This window comes from Neofelis nebulosa, chromosome 3, assembly GCF_028018385.1.
Source record: "Neofelis nebulosa isolate mNeoNeb1 chromosome 3, mNeoNeb1.pri, whole genome shotgun sequence".
In the NCBI taxonomy this organism is placed as follows: Eukaryota; Metazoa; Chordata; class Mammalia; order Carnivora; family Felidae; genus Neofelis; species Neofelis nebulosa.
Window position 1 is genome coordinate 107,296,908 of NC_080784.1, and position 13,611 is coordinate 107,310,518.

Below are 13,611 nucleotides of genomic sequence, written 5' to 3' on the forward strand. Positions count from 1 at the left end.
ATAAAGCCGACATATGATTGATGGGGAGTTGGTAGATAGGGAGTTGGTTCACATAATTCATTAGAGTTTTGAAATGGTAAGACACAAGTGCCATACTACTTCTAGGGAAAATTTTAAAGAAGGTAAAAATTTTTGTAATTTCCCTATACCAGCATCCACTTATTACTGTCTGTACCCCTTTTTATATATGTTTTAAAAGTTATTATTTTTAATTTCTTTTTTTTTTGGCAATTGACCCAGGCCTCACTTCATCTGGAACTGCCCTTGCTGTTTCAGGGCAGAGATAGTCTTCTCAGTCTACGATCCAATAAATCAGAATTTAATAATTAGTTCACTCCCTTTTAGCTCACTTACCTAGACACTACAATGACCACTTACTCAACATTCAAAACTTATTACAATATTCAGTGTTTTTCCCCATTTAAATTACATGAACTACAGGGACAGTGTAGGTCAGCATTCCTGGCAACTTAATATGTGGTAAACACAGTGCTATTAGCTTTACATAATCTATTTCTCAAGACTCTTTCAAATGCAAATTTAACTTAGGCAAAAATGAAGGGAACTTATTGGCCTTCTAAGCAGCAGAGTGCATCTATGGATTCAGGCATGGCTGGATTCAGGGGCTCAAACAATGATATTGGCACCACCTTTTAATTTTTATTCTATCTTTGTTTTGGTTTCATTTTACAGATCTCCTTTTACATGGCTAGGAAAATGGATGTCTGCAGCCACAGATTCAGATTCTTCCGGTGACTACATGTAAATAAATATAATTATACATATAAAGGTAAATATAAATGTATAACATAATTTATGATATGTCTTAACTCATTTGATATTCATAATAACCCATGAAGGGTAGATACTATTTTTTTAATCTCAATTTTAGATGTGAGGAAAATGTAACACAGAGAAGTTTAAGTAACTTTCAGAAGGTCACATAACTCTGTGGTGGCAGGGCCAGGTTCCCAACCCAAAGGGATCTCAATCAGAATCCATTTTCTTTACTGCTTCACTCCAGTAGACCCGTGTCTAACAAGATGCACAGAAGTCTGTGATTACCCAGCAGTATTTTTGTCCCTGCTCTCAAACTGATCTTTGTATGTCTTGAGATGGAGGAATACTTCACCAGGAAAAACAGATACTGAATGCACAAAAACAAGGGTGTTGTTTTGATATTGTTCACAGGTCTCTGGATCACATGCTTGTGCTCTGGGTTAGGGAGGGACTGGAGGGCTGGTTGGGGGGCAGACACTCCAACCGTATTTAGCTGATGAGTGAAAGATAATTTCTTAAAAGCAAAGTAGTTTTCTTTTGACAAAAATGGATACCTTGAATTCTGTGTGATAAACATAATATTTATTATTTTCACTTGCTTAACATACCACATACCTATGGTCTTTAAACTTGTCCCCAAATTCTTTGACACTCCTCCTTTAAAACCTTCTCTTTATCTGGAGTGTGGACATTGTGACTCACATCCAATGACTAGAATGTGCTAAAAGTGAAGGTAAACATGACTTTTGGAGGTCATAAGAGGCATTACAGCTCCCTCTTCTCATTACCTCTTGGATCACTCACTCTGAGGGAAACTGGCTGTCATGTTGTGAGGACAGTCAAGCAATCTCCCAGACAGATCCATGTGGAAAGATACTAGGACCTCCTGCCAACTACTAAAATGACTTGATGGTCAGTTCTCTTTAAAGAGATTAAAAAAAAGAAAAACTTTGATTTATATTTACCAACATGTTTATCATTTTTTAAATTAAGTTTTTAATTTCAATTCCAGTATAGTTAACGAATAGTGTTATATTAGTTTCCGGTGTACAATATAGTGATTCAGCAATTTGATACATCATTACTCAGTGCTCCTGGTGATAACTATATTCTTAATCCCCTTCCCTTATTTCACCCATCCTCCCTACCTTCCCTCTGATATGTTTTATTTTAAATGGGTACCCTCAGGGCACCTGGATGACTCAGACGGTTGAGTGTTCGATTTCGGCTCAGGTCATGTTCTTACTATTCTTGAGTTTGAGCCCCACATCAGGCTTGCTGCTGTCAGCTCAGAGCTGACTTTGAATCCGCTGCCCCACTCTCTCTCTGCCCCTCCCCCCACTCATGCTCTCACAAAAATAAATCAAAATAAAAAAAAAAATGAGTACCCTCAGTTAAAGTTTTTTTTTTTAATTTTTTAAAATGCTTTTATTCATTTTTGAGACAGGGAGAGAAAGACAGAGTGTGAGCAGGGGAGGGGCAGAGAGAGGGAGACACAGAACCAGAAGAAGGCTCCAGCTCTGAGGTGTGAGCACAGAGCCTGATGCAGGACTTGAACTCACAAACTGTGAGATTATGACTTGAGCTGAGGTCAGAAGTTTAACCCACTGAGCCACCCAGGTGCCCTTCAGTTAAATTTATTTTATTTTCAACAAGAACATTTTTTTTTTTTACTTGAAGCACACTTCACAGTACATAGTTCTAAAAGATATATATAAAACATTCCGTTTAAGAAAAATGGAATACACTTTTTCTTCAAGAACACACAGAAGAATCCCCTTGGTTAACTGACATAATAAGGGGCATAACAAAGATTACAAATTTAAGAAGACTGGTGCCATGTCTCATTTCATAAGCAGACCAGAGCACACCAATTAAAACTCTTGCCACGTTCAGGCCAGGGACCAAACACTGCCCACAGCAGTCAAGGAGGGCCTCGGTAGATGACTGCCTGAAGGACAGAGCAGCCAGAACACAATAGCATAGTGCACATAGCACACACTGGAGACGCCCCCTGAGGTGCCAGGCCCTGGGCACTTCGTGACCTCTTCTTCATAAGGCCATTACTTTTAGCAGCTGGAGACTTAACTGGCTTTTCTTAAACACAGAAGAAGGCAGAGAGTTAGACAAAATGCCAAGATGGAGGAATTTATCCCAAATGAAAGAGCAAGATAAGGTCATAACCAGAGATCTAAGTGAAACAGATATAAGTAATATGCCTGATGGAGAATTTAAAGCAACAGTCATAAGGATACTCACTGGGTTTGACAAAAGAATAGAGGACATCAGTGAGACCCTTACCACAGAGATAAAAGAGTTAAAAAAGGATCAGAGATGAAGAGTACAATAAATGAGATTAGAAATAGACTTGATATAAGGAGCAGGCTGGAAGAAGCAGAGGAACAAATTAGTGACTTAGAAGACAAAATAATGGAAAATAGTGAAGCTGAACAACGGAGAGAAAGAAGAAAATTTATTTCAAGAAATAATAGCTGAAAACTACCCTAATCTGGGGAAGGAAACAGACATCCAAATCGAAGAGACACAGAGAACTCCCATCAAAATCAACAAAAGCAGGCCAAAACCTAGATATGTTGTAATTAAATTTGAAAACTATTGTGATAAAGAAAAAATATCTTAAAAGCAGAAAGACAAAAGAAATCATTAACTGGGGCACCTAGGTGGCTCAGTCAGTTAAGCGTCCAACTCTTGGTTTCACTTCAGGTCTTGATCTTGCAGTTTGAATTTGAGCCCTGCATTGGGGTTTGTGCTAATAGTATGGAGCCTGCTTGGGATTCTCTCTCCCTCTCTCTCTGCCCTTCCCCTTCCCCTGCTCATGCTCTCTCTCTCTCTCAAAATAAATAAATTAATTTTTAAAAAGTCATTAACTTACAAGGGAAAGCCCATAAGGCTAGTTGAAGATTTCTCAACAGAAGCTTGGCAAAACAGAAGAGACTGGCATGATATAATCAAAGTGCTAAATGGCAAAAATCTGCAGCCAAGAATACTCTGTCCAGCAAGACTATCATTCAGAATAGAAGGAGAGATAAAACATTTCTTACACAAATATAAACTAAAGGAGTTCATGACCACTAATCAAGCCCTGCAAGAAATATTAAAGGGAACTGTAAAGGAGAGACCAAAAGTGACAAAGACAAGAAAGGATCAGAGAAAATTTCCGGAAACAAATGACAAAATAAGTAATAAAATGGCAATAAATATGTATCTATTAATAGTTACTTTGAATAAAAATGGACTAAATACTCCAATCAAAAGACATAAGGTGTCAAGATGGACAAAACAATATGACCCATCTATATGCTGCCTACAAGAGACTCATTTTACACCTAAATATACCTGCAGATTGAAAGTGAGGGGGTGGAGAAACATTTATCAAGCCAATGGATGTCAAAAGAATGTTGGAGTAACAATACTTATATTGGACTTTTTTGTCTTGTATTGTTTTTATCCTGCTTTGGTATCAGGGTAGTACTAGCCTCATTGAATAATTTTGAATGTGTTCCCACTATTCCATTATTTGTAAGATTTTGATAAAGATTGTTATTAATTATTATTATTTTTTTACTGTTTGGTAGAATTCACCAATTAAGCTGTATGGTCTTGGGCTTTTCTCTGCTGGGATATTTTTAATTCCCAATTCAGCTATTTATTCTTGTTATTGATTTAAGAAGATTTCTTACTTCTTGGATATAAGATTTTAACATTAAATCTTGGTAACTTGCGTGTGTGTGTTTAGGAGTTATCTGTTGTGTTTTTTTTTTTTTCTAGATTGTCTGACTTGTTAGTATATAATTGTTTATAGTAATCTGCTATCACACTGTGTATTTCTGTGGTTATCTGTTTTATTGTTTTCTCCTCCATTTCTCATTCCATTTTGAATCCTCTCTTTTTTTTTCCTAGTTCATATAGTTAGAGCATTGCCATTTTTAAAAAAAAACTGTTCATTACTTTCAATGTTATGTTATTGTTTATTCTGGTCTCTATTTTATTTCTGATTTTTCTTTGTTAGTTCTTTCTTCTACTAAATTTAAGCTAAGTTTCTTCTTTTTCTAGTCCCTTCTGTTATAATGTTGTTTATTTGAACTTTTGTTTCTTTTTTTTTTTTTTTTTTTTTTTAATTTATTTTTGGGACAGAGAGGGACAGAGAGAGACAGAGCATGAACAGGGGAGGGTCAGAGAGAGAGGGAGACACAGAATCGGAAACAGGCTCCAGGCTCCGAGCCATCAGCCCAGAGCCTGACGCGGGGCTCGAACTCACGGACCGCGAGATCGTGACCTGGCTGAAGTCGGACGCTTAACCGACTGCGCCACCCAGGCGCCCCTGAACTTTTGTTTCTTAATACAAGCATTTATAGCATGAATTTCATTCTGACGTCTGCTTTGCTGCATCTCATAGGTTTTGGAATTTTGTATTTTCTTTTTCTTTTGTTTTGAGACATATTTTGATTTGCCATTTGATTTCTTATATGGTCCATTACTTATGCAGAAGTTGTTTAATATTTACATATTAAATATTTAATATTTACATTGTAGATTTTCCAGCTTTGTTTTGTAATTGATGATTAGCTTTGCACCATTGTTGTTGGAAAATATACATGTTTATCATTCCTGGTGCTCTTCATTCCTATGTGTAGCTCCCAATTTCCATCTGGTATCAATTTCCTTTTGGTCACTTTTAGTATTTCTTGTATTTTAGTTCTGATAGAGATAAAATGTGTAAATTTTTTTACTTGAGAAATTCTTTTTCCTTCATTATTGAAATATATTTTCACTAAAGAAAGTTCTAGGTTGACAAATCTTTTTCTTCAATTGCTTTGAAGATGTCTCTCCATTGTTGTCAGGCTTGCATTGTTTCTGACAATAAGGCTGTTGTGTTTGTGTTCGTTCTTTTGCACTTAATGCATCCATTTTTATTTGTCTTTAACAATTTGATTATAATATGCCTTGGCATTTTTATTATTATCCTGATTGGTGTTTGTTGAGCTTATTAATTATATTTTTGATCAAATTAGAAAAATTTTCAGCTATAAAGTCTTAGCATTTTTTTTCATCCTTCCCACTCCTCTCTTCTGAGACTCTAATAAAATTATTCCAGTAGCTATTAGGTCAGTAGTTATTTTCCAAATGCTCTGTTCATTAAAAAAAATTGTTTTTATTTTAGTGCTCCAATTTGGATATTTTTGATTATTATATCTTCAAGTTCAAACATATTTTCTTCTGCACCGTTTGATCTGCTACTAATCCCATTTAACTTACTACGTTGTATTTTTATCTCTAGAAGTACTATTTTTTGTATCATTTATCACTTCATCATGATCTTGTTTTCCTTACTTCCTTTATCAGAATGAGAGTATTTATATTACGTATTTAACATCCTTATCTTCAAATTTAATTATCTATGTATTTCTGGTTTTGTTTGTATTGATTAATTTTTCATATTTCCTTTATTTGCATGTCCAGTAATTTTTTATTGTTGATGCAGATTGTGAACCTTATGTTATTGCTTGCTAGATTTTGTTGGTATTGGCAGAAGAATATATATATATATATATATATATATATATATATATATACACACATATTAAATATACATGTTTCAAAATATATAATTTCTAAATATATAAATATTTCTAAATATTTAGAATGCAATATTTATAAATAATATTTACAAGTATGAAAAAGTCCAGAATTAGATTAGACTCCTATTATATATATTGTCATTGATTTATAACAAATAAGACTGTTCAGTGAGAACACTACTCTTTGGGAAATAGTACTGGAACAATAGGATATCACTATGGAAATAATAAAGATCAATCTTACTTCACACTGCCATAAAATAATTAACTTAAAATGGATCACATGTTTAAATGTAAAAGGCAAAGATACAAAACTTCTAGAAGAAAACATGAGAGAATACCTGTGTGACCTTGGGATAGGCAAAGATTCCTTAGCTAGAATACGAAAAGATAATCTATGAAAGAAAAAAAATATATATAAACTGGACTTCATCCAAATTAAAACAATTTTTCTTTGAAAGAAATGATTAAAAAATAAAAAGTGAGCCACAGGCTGGATAAAGATATTCACAACACTTCTCTTAGAGAAAGAACTTTTATCCACAATATATAAAGAATGTTTACAACTCAACAGTAAGAAAATAATAAACCCAATTAAAAATGAGAAAGGATTTGAGAAAACACTTCAAGAAGATTTATGAATGGCCATTGTACTCAAATCATTAATCATCGTGGAAATTCAAAATAAACCACAATTAGATACATACCCATTAGATGGCCAAAATTAAGAAGATTGATAATACTCAGAGATGGTAAGAGTGTAGAAACCTGAAATTCTCATACATTGTTGACTGGGTTGTAAATGGTACAACTATTTTGAAGAACAGTTTAGTAGTGTCTAGTCAAATTCAACATATACCTACAATATAACTCACTTCATTCTACTTCAAAGCATTTATCGAAACAAAACAAAATATGTATCTGCATAAACATTTATACACCAATATTTATAACAGCTTTATTTATAATATTCCAAACTGGGAGCAACCCAAATATTTGCAACTGGTACATATATAAAGATATGGTAAATCCTTATAACAAAGTACCACTCAGTCATAAAATGCAACCAACTGCTGATATACATAATAACATGAATGGATCTTAAAATCACGTAAATCAGAAGACATCAGGTAAAAAGAGGTTATATAGTATAAACTTCACATAAAGTTCCACAAAATGGAAATCAATCTAGATGCACATGTGTGTAAGAAATCAACAAATAAGCAGTAGAAAATTGAGAAGAATAATGTGAGGAAAAAAAAAAAACAGAAAAAGGAAAAAGGGATTAGCCATAGAGAACAGAACAAAGAAGGGAATCTGGGTGGCTCAGTCAGTTAAGCAGCCGACTCTGGCTCAGGTCACCATCTCCTGGCTTCTGAGTTTGAGCCCCACTTTGGGCTTTCTGCTGTCAGCGTGGAGCCCACTTCAGATCCTCTGTCTTCCTCTCTCTGCTCCTCTCTTCCTCGTGCACATGCTCCATATCTCAAAAATAAATAAACATTTAAAAAAAGAACAAAGCAAACAAAACAACAATTTGGAAATGGAAAACATTTTCTTCATACATCATATAGATTTGTAAAACTTATACAGAGATCTTGCATTGTCAATAATTTATGGGCATCTTTTTCTTTTACATTAGCTTAAATATTAATTTCCTTTTTCTGACAAAATTATAAACCAATTTGAAAAATTTCTTACTTACCATTCAAGACACCAACATGGTAATGAACTATTAGAATTATTTCATAATACATGGTTATACTCCCTTGGCCTAGTGTAATCATTTTCTAGTTAATATTGAAAAGAATAAATTTGTACCATAGATAAGACCATGAATCTAGCAGAGAACACAGTGTTTCTCGTTTATAAATTTGTACACACATAAGACAGTGTTATAGTTGTAAAATATGTATAGTGGATACACCTTTTCTCAGATCATGACATATTTACAAATCGTAATTTCCTCTGGAGATGTACTGTGACTAAATTACTGTCTGCTTTTGCTCCAGTGCCTAGAGGAAAAAAAATGCATCTAATTCACCTTGGTTTGGATTTTAGTAGTGAAATATGTAAACTTAGTTCTTCTGTGAATTTTATTCTCTGTGAACATCAAAGCAAATATGGAGAATTGACTTTCACTAGTATAGAATGCATAATCTGCAAACTTAAAAATGATATTAAATAAAAAACTGAATAAGGAAAATCTTTTCAGTGAGGTTACATTATCCATTCACCAGCAATTAAGACTTTTGATAAAAATTCCTATAAATTGGTGGGTATTGAAATTTATACAGGAAATTATGCATATATAATTATAGCTATGACTATCTTTTTATTTACCAAAGCCTAGGACAGTTTGCAAATTTAGTCACTCAGTTACACCTCGGGCATAGATTAGATATATATGGAATATAACTTTATGGAAAAGAATGTATTTGATTTGGGAGAGAACTTCCATATGATTCCCTACATCACAGTGATTTACAGAAATTTACAAATGAACTCAGGAGATTGCTTATTAAAAATCCTACTCTCCCCCAATCCCTGCATTTCTAGAATGTCTTCTACAACATGACAAACATATTAATTCATCATCTGGATTAACACTCTGATATTGGAGAGCTAATGTAGTTAACATTTATTGAGTGCCTTTCATGTGTCAGAAAATAATAAATTTTTATGGTCATTAACACTGATAAAGCTCTTACAGCAAATCACTTTATAACGTACTAACTTATCTATTCCTCCAAATACCCTGTAGGATGGGTGGTATTATTAACACATTTCACAAATGGTGAAACAGCTAGAAGTTGGTATGACAGTGATGTAAATTGAGGCAATTTGTGTCTAGTGTCTCTGTTTCTATTTTAAAGTTTTTAAATTTATGTTTGAGAGAGAGGGAAGGAGAGAGAGAGAGAGAGAGAGAGAGAGAGAGACTGAGCAGGGGAGGCACAGAGAGAGGGGGAGAGAAGGAGAGAATACCAAGCAGGCTTCATGCTGTTAGCACAGAGCCCAGTGTGGTTCTTGAACCCACGAACCATGAGATCATGACCTGAGTTGAAATCAAGAGTCGGATGCTTAACTGATTGAGCCACCCAGGTGCCCCAGTGTCTCTGTTTCAATCCACTATACTGTCTCATATCATGCTATGTGTGTGTATATATATATATATATATATATATATATATATATATAGTGTATCATTTAATTCACACAAGAATATCACACAAGAGACTACTGTGTCTCATGTATAGAATACAAAATTATAAAGAGAATGTCAATATTTGAGACATGGACTACCACTTACTGTGTGATTTTATACAAACTACTCAATCCCTCTTACCTTGATTTCCTTATCTAGAATAGGGGAACGACTGCTGCTTTGTCTCTCTCTTAGGGAAGTTGTAGAAGTGAAAGAAAACAGTTGATGTTAAAACACATTGCAGTTTAAGAACTATACTAATTTAAGATAGATTTTTAATTAATTAATTTGCTTATTTACAACATAACCCACTCAAATATCTAACTGTTCAAATGTTTTTCTGAACAGAAACTTTCCCTCAGGGGCCAAGATGAAACTTTATTACTTCTTTTGAAGGGTTAAGAACTCTGGAGCCATCAAAGGTTTACTATAAAGGTTTCATCCTCTTCTTTATACCTACTGATTTGAAAAGCTGTCCAGTACTAAGTACAATATTCCAGATATGGCATGACCAATACAGAGTATTATTGATTTGTTAAATTATTTATTTACATTTTACATTATTTATAATCCGCATCTATCATGTTTCTGTTAATAAATCAAGTCTACATTCTTAAAATTTTTGGCAGTATCATCTCAGGGATAATGGATTTTGAACATGTTGCCGGCTGAAAAATAAAGTTTTCTTTCATATGAACTACTTATTTAAAAGCTAGGAATAGTTTTTTCCTCACAGACAATGGTTTGAATGGTAGGAAAGTATAGTTGTGGGAAGGATCTGTGCAGATTCTCAATTTTATTCTGAATAAATTTTTCTCTTCCTTTTTTTTTTCTCCATGGGCCCAAGTTTGGTCTCAGCAATGTGAATTATAGAAATCTAAATTACCCCAAAATTCTTTGCATAAACAGTAAATAGAATCACTACTTCTTATCTAGTCTTCCTTCTCTCTAATAGAGGCAATGGTACATAGGCACAGGATCTTCTACTGCCTTCCAATCAGTGAACCATGGGAAGCAATAAAACATCCTAATTTTATAGGCTGTCCTTTGTGTATTCTTCCATGTATAATGCTTGAACTAGAGTCAAGGGAGGAAGAGAGTAGGTACATTCCATTCCTTACAAGGACAGCAATAAAATTCCCACTGTTTTTTAAATACCTTGTCTACAAAGACTGTGCTTAGTGATAAACCACTTCATTTTCTTTCCCCTCCTTCAATAATAAACTGTTTTCTTTAATTTTTTTTTCTTTGCAGTTCATTATGCTGTCATATATCTGTGTTGAAAAAACATCTCTAGATCCTACACTTAATTTTTTGGTGAAGTTTATAATAATCACTACCCAAGGTACAGAATTGCTAAATTTTTCATGAGGTCTTTATAATTAACAATAACACCTGACTTCTTTTATGCCATTAAAAACGTGCCTTGCATGACAAGAAAGAGGTAACTGAAGTGGGGGCTAAGTGTGTGAATTGGCTTCAAAAGAGAAGGAAAAGTCTCAGTTGAACTATTAAGGCATATTCTCTTGAGAAAGGTTATGATTCACAAAAAAATGTTACACACTTATAAAAACACAATGAAAATGGTGCACACAAACAGTGAAGAACATTTTAAAAGTCATGTATCCGTTCAAAATAACTATTTCAATTGGATGATGATATTCACTTATATTAACTGAAATGACGAGAAGGAAATAGAACTGTTTGTGAAAAAAAAAAACAGTATCAAAATAGGACAGATATTAACCTAAAATACAACAGTATGTTCAATGCTATAATTAAAAGGGCTAAGCCTTTTTAAAAAAAAAAACTTTGATGTGCTGGTAAAAATTAAAAGAAAACTCACTTTTGTTTATGTGGCAAGCAGAATAATGGCTCCATGACCCGGTCGGTAAAATTTGGGAATATGGTACTTTACAGGTAAAAGCACTTTGCAGATGCGATTAAGTGTTTTGAGATAAGGAAATTATTTTGGATGATTTAAGTGGGCCCAATGTAATCACAAGAGTCCTTCCAAGGGAAAGAGGGAGGCAGGAAAGTGAGAGTTTTGAAAACAGAGGCCAGATGATGAAATGGCTGGCTTTGAAGGTGAAAGAGGCCAGGAACCAAAGAAGCTGAAAGAATAAGGAATGCTAATGCCTCCAGAAGGAATCAGCCTGCTAACACCTTGATGGAAGCCCTAAAAGACTCATTTTGGCCTTCTGACATCCAGAACTGTAAGAGTGAGAATAACTTTGTGTTGTGTTAAGCCACTAAGTTTCTAATAATTTCTTATAGCAACAATGGGGCACTGATACAATGCAACACGTGAGTTTTATTTTAACTGTATAATATAAATTCATTGAAGACTAAAACAAATCCAGTATTAATTATTTCATAAGCTGTAAATATAATTTTAAGTATTGAAAGCAAATGCCCTTATATTTGGGTATGAGCTATGAGTTTTAGATCTCTTGGAATGTTAAGAACTGTTCTGTTAAAATAATCACTCAGTTAGATGTTAGCTTTATATATGACAGCCTCTAACTCAACTTCTTTAGTAATAGTGATGTCAATTAGCCCTTCCAATGATAAACAACTGTATTAACAATTCTATAGTAAGGAATTTGTATTCATAATACAATGTCAGGGATTCTAAATGTGTAAATTGCTTCTGCCTTAAAAGTTTTTTTGTTTGTTTGTTTTTCCTCATTAAATTACAGTCAGAAGCCAGAAGAAATCAGACATCATAGCAATGGGTTTAAATTATTAGGAATTTTGAATGAAGTGTCTAACTCTGTGAGATTTCACCATAATTACAAATATTTTACTTCATGTTATGTAGACCCACAGCTTTGAAATGTTTTCAAACTATATTACAGTCTAGTACTGCTGAGAGGCTTATGAGATATTTAATAAACGTCTTGAAACCCATTTACACTAGCACATTTCAATGAAACTGTTTCCAGTAAAATAGAATGTGAAAGAATTGATTGTACTGCTGAATGTAAATAGCATTTCAGATTGGAGTTAAACCTCCCAAGAAAGATTAAAAACAAGCACCTTGTCAAACTTTGTTATTAGGGATCATATTTAAAAATGTGTTGTGCATGATTTATTTTGCAAGAAGGTAAATGTTAGTGTATTATAGGGCAATAAATGGTATTTGTTTGTGTATACAGTAAAAAAAAATCCTTGACTATAAAGCCTCCTGAAATATTAGATATGCATCTAAAACATTTTCTTGCTGATAAATTTTGACATGCAAGATATTGGTATTAACTAGACGTCTTGTTCATTAATTTAAGTTTTTACAAGATAAGAAACATGCTATATAAAACTTCACAATTCTTAGTTGACCATGGCTATATTTTTAAATAAAATTAATTGCCTTGAATATAACTATGTATAGGTTTTTTAGAACTAAATTACATATATACTATATGTAAATTATATACTATAATTACATACATAGAATTTTTAGAAAAAAGTTACTGAACATCCCAATGGTCTTCAAAACAATTTTGTTATATATTTCATTTATCTGCCATGCTTAGATCTAAAGAAATAAGTAAATGGATGGTACCTGACTTGTATTCCATATTTTTAAACTTATAAAACTAGATGATCAAAATTTTGAGATTTCGATATCAGATCAAAGTCTATTTAATTCAAAAGGTATTTAAAAATATGTTTTGATGAATTGAAGCAACATAAAATTTAATAGATATGCACAATGACAAAGTGGTCTTTTCTTGACGTACCTATGAATACGAATACCTCCACAATTAAAGCTTCATCGTGGGTATGGAGGCTGGCTTCCAAACCTTAGGAAAGATGCATATTGCTACATTCAACAATTTGTCAGATACTGACATTTGGCTTCCCAGCATGTATGAAAGATCTGTAATGAGGAGGAATATTGGTTGTTATGCAACAGATATCTCATACATACTGTTTCCATGATTTTTGTTTGTTATGTGCTGTTTAAAATTTCTAGAGAGCACAACACAAATGCTAGTCTATGACAAAATAAGGATAAATGCCAGA

At 33.4% G+C, this 13,611-nt stretch overlaps 1 long non-coding RNA gene across 7 annotated transcripts in view; it reads left to right on the top strand.

The window, feature by feature from the left end:
* Positions 1-13,611, top strand: part of LOC131507157 (uncharacterized) — an 84,646-nt gene that overhangs the window by 38,658 nt on the left and 32,377 nt on the right. For all 7 annotated transcript variants that reach the window (XR_009259366.1, XR_009259362.1, XR_009259361.1 and 4 more), the window contains one exon: positions 694-790. This is a non-coding gene — a long non-coding RNA (uncharacterized LOC131507157). The remainder of the gene's footprint in view (positions 1-693; positions 791-13,611) is intronic.